Below are 7,668 nucleotides of genomic sequence, written 5' to 3'. Positions count from 1 at the left end.
TCCTCCCTATATCTTGCTCTTTCTCGTATCAACACAAATCATGTTGGGCCTTCCTTTCAAAAGACACCTCTATCTATCCACTATATTATTGGATAGATGCATCTTTATCAAAAGAAAACTTTTGGGGCCAAAGACAAAGGGGACAAACTTCCTTCTCCGAAGAAACTTCCTATGCAACTGGCTATGCTAAGCACCATATTCCGACCACCCAAGGTCTTTTCCCCGGAGACGGCGCATGATTTTTTGGGAAACCATAATAATATCATATGGTGCCCTTTTTTGAGAGAGAATATGGTGCCCTTATTCTTTACGCAACCTGACAGGGGTCGATCAACTAAAAAGGTTCTTTGCAATTTCTATTCGCCGTGGAATGCTTCCTTGGAGGTTCTTAGCTAAGTCCACCGACCTATGTGCAGCTGAACCCTATCACCCAGATCGCGTAGCTCGTCAGTTCAAGCTAGATCAGCAGGTTCCCATACAATCCATTGAAACCACTATTAACTGAACTGATGTTGGTGTTGCATATGCGTACTGGTCACATTTACTATGCCCAGTCCAAGAGGATATCCAACATGCCCTTGGCACTAATTATGTAGGCAATGCTTCTCTGGCTTGGACCAACTAGTGGAGGAAATTTACACATCCACACTCTACAATCTTGAATAGCCTCAAGTCTGGCAATACGTGTGGCAAAATCCCATACGATGAGAGGAAAAACATGTGTTCGAAAAGGGGAGAAAAGTTTTACCCTGCACGTACTCTTTCAGGGGATGATCTTGTTATCATAAAGGAGGTATTAGTAAGCCATCAAAAGGCCTATATTGAAAAAACTGAGGCAGAGAAGAAGGCTTTTGCAGATCATTGGAATCCAATTTTACATGCTTTTCTTTCGGACGATGAACCTTCTATGGAACTCCAACGTGTGAGTTAAATAACTATTACTTGATTTAACTCATTTTAAAACATCAACTTTTTTTGACGGAACCTCGTCAGAGGGCGAGGAGCTCCCGCATTGCATTAAGAAGAGAATTGGTCCAGTTAATAAGGGAAACCGGACCCAAAACCGTTATAACATCAACTTCATGTTTCCTGCATTTTGTTAACGTGTATTTCCTTCTACAGAAATGAAATAAAATGGATATTGTTGAATGACCTTCTCCTAGTCCCTCGCTTCACGAGATTTGGGAAGATGATGCCCTCATCTCTACAGGTGAAGATGTGAGGCCTTTCATTAAAAGGAAGGTGGACACTCTGAACGGAGAGGATGATTCTAGTCCGATTAGATTGGATGGACCTATCCACTGTAGGAATAAGCCATGGCGAGGCACTTTGCCTGACCATACTCTGGGTAGCATCCGAGTAGCATCTGTATGTTGGATGGTCTGGGCATAGTCTGACTTGAGTCTGACTAGTGTATAGGCCAGGTGTGTGTGTGTGTGTATCTCCACGCGTTCGAGCGCGTGGGCCGTTGCGTGTAGGCGAGATGCTAGGAGGGGTGACCGCGTCAGGCGCTGGACTCGGGATCATGGTGACTGGTTCATGCACGTCGGGCGCGTGATCCAGGAAGCGCGGGACGTGGGGGAGTGTGTGCGTCGAGTGCGTAGGAGCGAGGCGTGACGCGTTCGTGCGCGCGGGTATAAAGCCTGCTCCAGACTCCTGTGTAGCTCGCCTGGGGGTGAACTGAGTTCATGCTCAGGGAAAAGAAATACATGTCGTTCATGCGAAGGGCAGAGTACGTGCTCCGGGAAACACCTGTGTCATGCGTCCTTCTTCTTCCTTCATCTTCCTCTTTGTTGTGTCAGAGAGAGAACGAGCGGGAGGTGCAGCGAGAGAGAGGAAGACAGAGGCCGTGACAACAACATCCACACATCTGACCTTAGTAGTGTGGATCTCAATGGCGTACTTAGTGGAGAGATTGATCATGGTCTAGGTGATCTAGACAATTTAACTGTGGATGATTATGGTGTATAAAGCTCAGATCTTGATCCCCTCACAAAGTTTGGGCTCAAACTCGTCTCCAAGCGCTAATGTTTTAAATATTTTGTCTGCTTCTGAACAGGGTAGATTTATACAGCTCTTTCCCATTTTTCACATTACTATTCATCATTTACAAGATTATTAATTTTACTTCTTTATCCATTGCAAGGTGGTACAGGAGGAGCTTCTAATCTTGTCAGTGGCGAGGGAACAATGACACAAATTTCAGCGCCACCGGTGGATATTTTTGCCATTACCAAGCCAATTCTGGATGCCATCGATTTGGTGCTGAAGAATGCTTTTGATGCCTTAGACACCCCTACATTAACTGCTTCTCAATGTCGTGAGGTTTTCCAGGCAGTTCGGTCTGTGCTTCCGGTTGGTGATACCGCTCCTCAAATTGTCGCTATCCGTACATGTTGGGAAAATTTTGTTTCAATCTCAGATACATTGCAAGAAGCCCGCAAAACAGTTGAGGATCAGTCAAAGCAAAAATCTGAATGTGTTACAGCAGTAGAGAGCAATGCTGAATCAATTGAAGCATCTCTGGAAACCTCAGTGTAAGAGATGTCATCTGTGCTGGAGACACATGCTGAGAAGAAGGAGTGTGTGAAGGCCCTCTCTGCTCAACTACAAGAAGCTAATGCCGAGTTGCGTACAGCTGGAGAAAGGGTCAAGCAACTAGAGTCGGACCATTCCGCCAAGCAAGCTGAAGCCAAGAAGCTGCATGAAGATTTGCTCGAAGCTAATGTGAAAGCTTCAAAGGAACTGGAGGCTCTCAAAGGGAAGATATGAACGCTAGAGAATGAAGCCGAGTCTATTATCGGAAGTATGAAGGACTCGCGCTGCATGTCCAATTGAGTTTTTTGTTCCTAATAAATTAGATGTGCTGTCTGTTTACATTTTCTACTCAGACTTGCATAAGGTTGCCAATTGGCACACCCATTTTCTTGTGTTTTACCCCACACCAGTAGCATCATTAGCGTATATTTGCATGTGATTTATTCATGTGTACAAATGGACTATGCAATGCTATTCGTATAGCCTGGCTTTCTATGTGGTACAGATACTCTGTGCTAATTGCATGAGCTAGCTTGGGTAACCCCTTTATTTATTTACATGTTTTTGCTTGAAGCCTTATTACTTTATTTCATTTTTCAGCTTTTTTTATCTTTTACAAATCTATTTATATTTTTTATATACACCGCCCTTTTGTACAATAATTTAAGCTCATGAGAATTTGGAGCCATTTTTTTTACGCCACAGCTTAGACTCGTAAGATATTGGAGTAACATTTTATGTGCCCCAGTTTATACTTGTGAGGGTATGAAGTACGCTTGATGATTTTTTTCCGCATCACAGTTTATAATCGTAAGTCATTGGAGTAACATTTTATGTGCCCCGGTTTATACTCGTGAGGGTGTGGAGTTTATACTTGTGAGGGTATGGAGCCGCTCGTCGAACACTTTTAGCCGCCCAAGTGCATCCTTGAATGGCATTGTTGCAAGTCACAGAACTGCTCGATCCCAGCCACCTCCGTGTACAGGCGGTCCGGCACGGAATCAAGCAGTTTCTTCACGAGCAAGGCATCCTCCACCATTGAGCCGAGCCCCGTGAACCGCTCAGTCATCTCTCCGAGCTTGCCGGCGAAGTCATGTAGTGTGTCGCCGTCCACCATGCACAGGATGTCAAACTCACCGCGAAGCGTGCCCAGCCGCGTCGCCCGCACGCGATCCACGCTGACAAACCTGGCCTTGAGGCTTGCCCACACCTCCGCCGCCAACTTCTTCGACGCCACCTGTAGCAGCAGGTTCTCCGCGAGCGCATTAAGCAGGTAGGCGAGCGCGGGCTTGTCCTTCTTCGCGATCACCGCCGCCGTCGCGTCTGTCATGCCCAATCTGTGCTACTATCCTAAACAGACTCGAAGGTCCCACCAAGGATAGAACCGCATATTGATACGCTTTTGCAAGGTGGATATCATTACATCAACATTACATAGTAGATCGGGATACATACAAAAGGCATACAATGCCACACGAAAAACGACATCATCTTACATAACAGCACCATCCGTCTACGGATAAAGCACAAACAGAAACTCAAACGACATCGACCCTGCTAGCCCAGGCTGCCGACCTGGAACCTATCCCCTGATCGAAGAAGAAGCAGAAGAAGAACTCCAAAACAAGAAACATCACTCTCGCGTCATGATCATCACAAACCTATACCTACAACTGTTGTTGTAGTAATATGTGAGCCATGAGGACTCAGCAATCCCATTACCATGGGTATCAAGACTAGCAAAGCTTAATGGGTAAGGAAGGGGTAAAGTTGTGAGGTTGCAGCAGCGGCTAAGCAAAGTATGGTGGCTAACTTACGAAAACAAGAGCGAGAAGAGGAGCTTAACAAGCGGTCATCAACTAGTAATGATCAAGAAGTGATCCTGAACTCCTACTTACGTCAAACATAACCCCAAAACCGTGTTCACTTCTCGGACTCCGCCGAAAAGAGACCATCACAGCTACACATGCGGTTGATGCGTTTTAATTAAGTCAAGTGTCAAGTTCTCTACAACCGGACATTAACAAATTCCCATCTGACCCGATCAGACTCGAAATCTCGGTTTACAAGACATTTCGACAATGGTAAACAAGACCAGCAAAGCCGCCTGAATGTGCTGACAAATCCCGATAGGAGCTGCACATATCTCGTTCTCGGGGCACACCGGATCGTCCAAACTTCTGGTAGGCCGGCCCATAGTTGCCCCTGGTGACCACCGGCGGCTGACAGGTTGGACCAACACTCACGACGAGCACTGCCTGGGGGGGGGGGGTAAAAAAAGATGACCCTTAGGCTCCGGAAACCCAAGGGAAAAAGGCTTAGGTAGGCAAATGGTAAAACCAAGGTTGGGCCTTGCTGGAGGAGTTTTATTCAAAGCGAACTGTCAAGGGGGTCCCATAAATCACCCAACCGCGTAAGGAACGCAAAATCAAGGAACATAACACCGGTATGACAGAAACTAGGGCGGCAAGAGTGGAACAAAACACCAGGCATAAGGCCGAGCCTTCCACCCTTTACCAAGTATATAGATGCATTAATTAAATAAGAGATATTGTGATATCCCAACATAATCCTGTCCATCATGGAGCAATCTTCAACTTCACCTACAACTAACAACGCTATAAGAGGGCTGAGCAAAGCGGTAACATAGCCAAGCAATGGTTTGCTAGGAAGGGTGAAGAGGTTAGAGGCTGACATGGCAATTTGTGAGGCTTGAAGAGCAAATGATGGGTAGCGCAGCATAGCGATAGAACAAAGCAACTAGCATAGCAATGATAGTATTGAGATCCAAGGTGAAGGTCATCTTGCCTGAAATCTCACTAGGAAGAAGAACGAGTCCATTAAGAAGATGAAGCCATGAAGACGAACCAAGCGTAGACGAACGAATCCTCACGATCGCAACGAAATAGGAACTAGCGAGAAGGAGCACACCCGGAAAGAAGCAAACAACAATGTAAACACACAACACATAGACATGGCATGATGCACAACCAAACATGATGCATGACAAAGGCTATATGAGGCTACTCGTGGCAAGAGATGATGCAAACAAGACCAACATATCAAAGCAAGTTTAAATGTGGCCGGAAACATGTAACAAATCCGGCAAGTCCTCATATGCAAATTTCAAAATTGGTCCAGATCTAAATAAACCTTAAGTTGAAGTTGTTAAACAGCAAGTTAAGATGCACCAAGATGATCTACATGAATTTCTAGTCAAGTTACGTATAAAGTTCATTTAGTTCGGAGCTACAGCCTAGAAGATATGAGCAAAACAAGTTAAACATGACATTGATGCAAAATGCATACAAACATCAAGCAAACACATTCAAAACAGGGATGCAACATGTTAATATGAAACTACATGCAAAATCAAGCAAGTTTCATATAGAGCATGCTCAAAACGGAGCAACGGTGCAACACATACTCCAAACAAGACATAACAACAATCTGTCCAAAATAGCAACTAGGCATCTAGCAAGCATCAAAACAATATGCTACAGATCCTCAACATAATATAAAAAGGCATGGACGTGATGTACAGGTAAAGCATGACAAAACATGAACACTGAGCTATCTCCATAAATCAAGAGAACATGCTCAAAAGGATATGGCAAGATTGCAAATAATAACAGTTTCAGACTTAACAGAAATAACATCAGGTTGCAATGTTTAGAGTTATCAAACAACATGTCACAAGAACTTATCATGGCAAACAAAGGCATGGCATGCTAGTACTAAATACAAATAACAAAACTCCCTTACTGAACTTATTCCAAAGATCAACAGAAAAGATGGTAGCATCCATGCAACCATGGCAAATGATATGACAGATTCAGAATAACAGGACATGGCAGGAACAACGATAAGTAGGCATGTTGGTGAGCTTGTACCACTCACCAAAGAGCAACACATGGCATGACAAGGTAATCAACAGTAAGAAGACATGTTCATGAAGCTAAGCCTGTCAAGAGCAAGTTCATAGGGTGCACGTATAACTAGGAAAACTCATGGCAAAACTAAATTTAATGTTAACAGGCGGACAGCAACATTATTAACAATTTGAGAGCAAGATTACAATAGGCTACATCTGGCTATAAATGCAACCAGGGGCATGTATGGATATAGCATGACATGTATAACAAAACATCCTTAGTAACATCTCCAGATTATGCATAGAATGACTTGTAGCAGCAGGTTTACATAGCATCATGATATAGCAGATTCAGCCTAGCAAAACAGTAACAGCAAGTACCCTACTTCACGAGCTCGATGCACTCACTACAAGACTCACATAAATAAATGGATTGAACCACTGTAAATATGGCATGATGTAGCTAAAAACTCATGCAGACATCAAGCTCAAAAGGTGCACACACAAAATGCAATGAAAAAGACAAATCACCAAGTTCTGTAAATAGACAGCAGTTAACATCATATAGCACTCTTGCAACGATGATTAGGGCATCAAGATGGATTCAAGAAAGCATGTCACAGTGGAACACAATGAAGAGCATCTCATGATGAACATTTTGACATATTATATGCATGAAACGGAGCAGCACACATGAAGTTATGGCATGTCAAAGTATGCACCAGAATGTTGAAAAATCTCAGGGACTGGAATTTTACCCTCCGAAACTGGACGGGGTCGTGCGGGACGGAGAGATCCGGGGCGGGGACGGCGTGTTTGGACTGATGAACTGGTGGATCTGGTCCATCTTCTTCGGATCCGATCGGAGAGGAACTCCTGCGAGCTCCGGTGGAGCTTCCGGCGAGGAGGAGGCCGGAGAGGGCCCGAGACGAGGTCGGGGAGGTGGGGGACAGCCGGATCCGGTCCTGCCCGACCGGATCCGTGGCATGGCGACGTAGGGCAGGCGCTTCAGCGAGCTTGGGGCTCCGGCAGCGGGGTGAGGTGGCGCGGCGGTGGTGGAGTTCGCCGGGACGAGGCCGGCGGACAGTGAGGGACGGCGGGGCGGTGCAGGGGCAGCGATGGGCGGCGATGACCGGCGAGGAAGGGCGGCGGGGCCGGCGATGTGGGGCTCCGACGAGGCCCCGGTCGCCGGTGACGCAGAACGGCAGAGCGGCGCGGAGGGCGAGCGCGGGCGGCGCGGGCGCGTCGGGCTCGGG

The sequence above is a fragment of the Triticum dicoccoides genome, chromosome 6B (genome assembly GCF_002162155.2).
Source record: "Triticum dicoccoides isolate Atlit2015 ecotype Zavitan chromosome 6B, WEW_v2.0, whole genome shotgun sequence".
Taxonomy (NCBI): domain Eukaryota; kingdom Viridiplantae; phylum Streptophyta; class Magnoliopsida; order Poales; family Poaceae; genus Triticum; species Triticum dicoccoides.
This window is presented reverse-complemented; position numbering follows the sequence as displayed.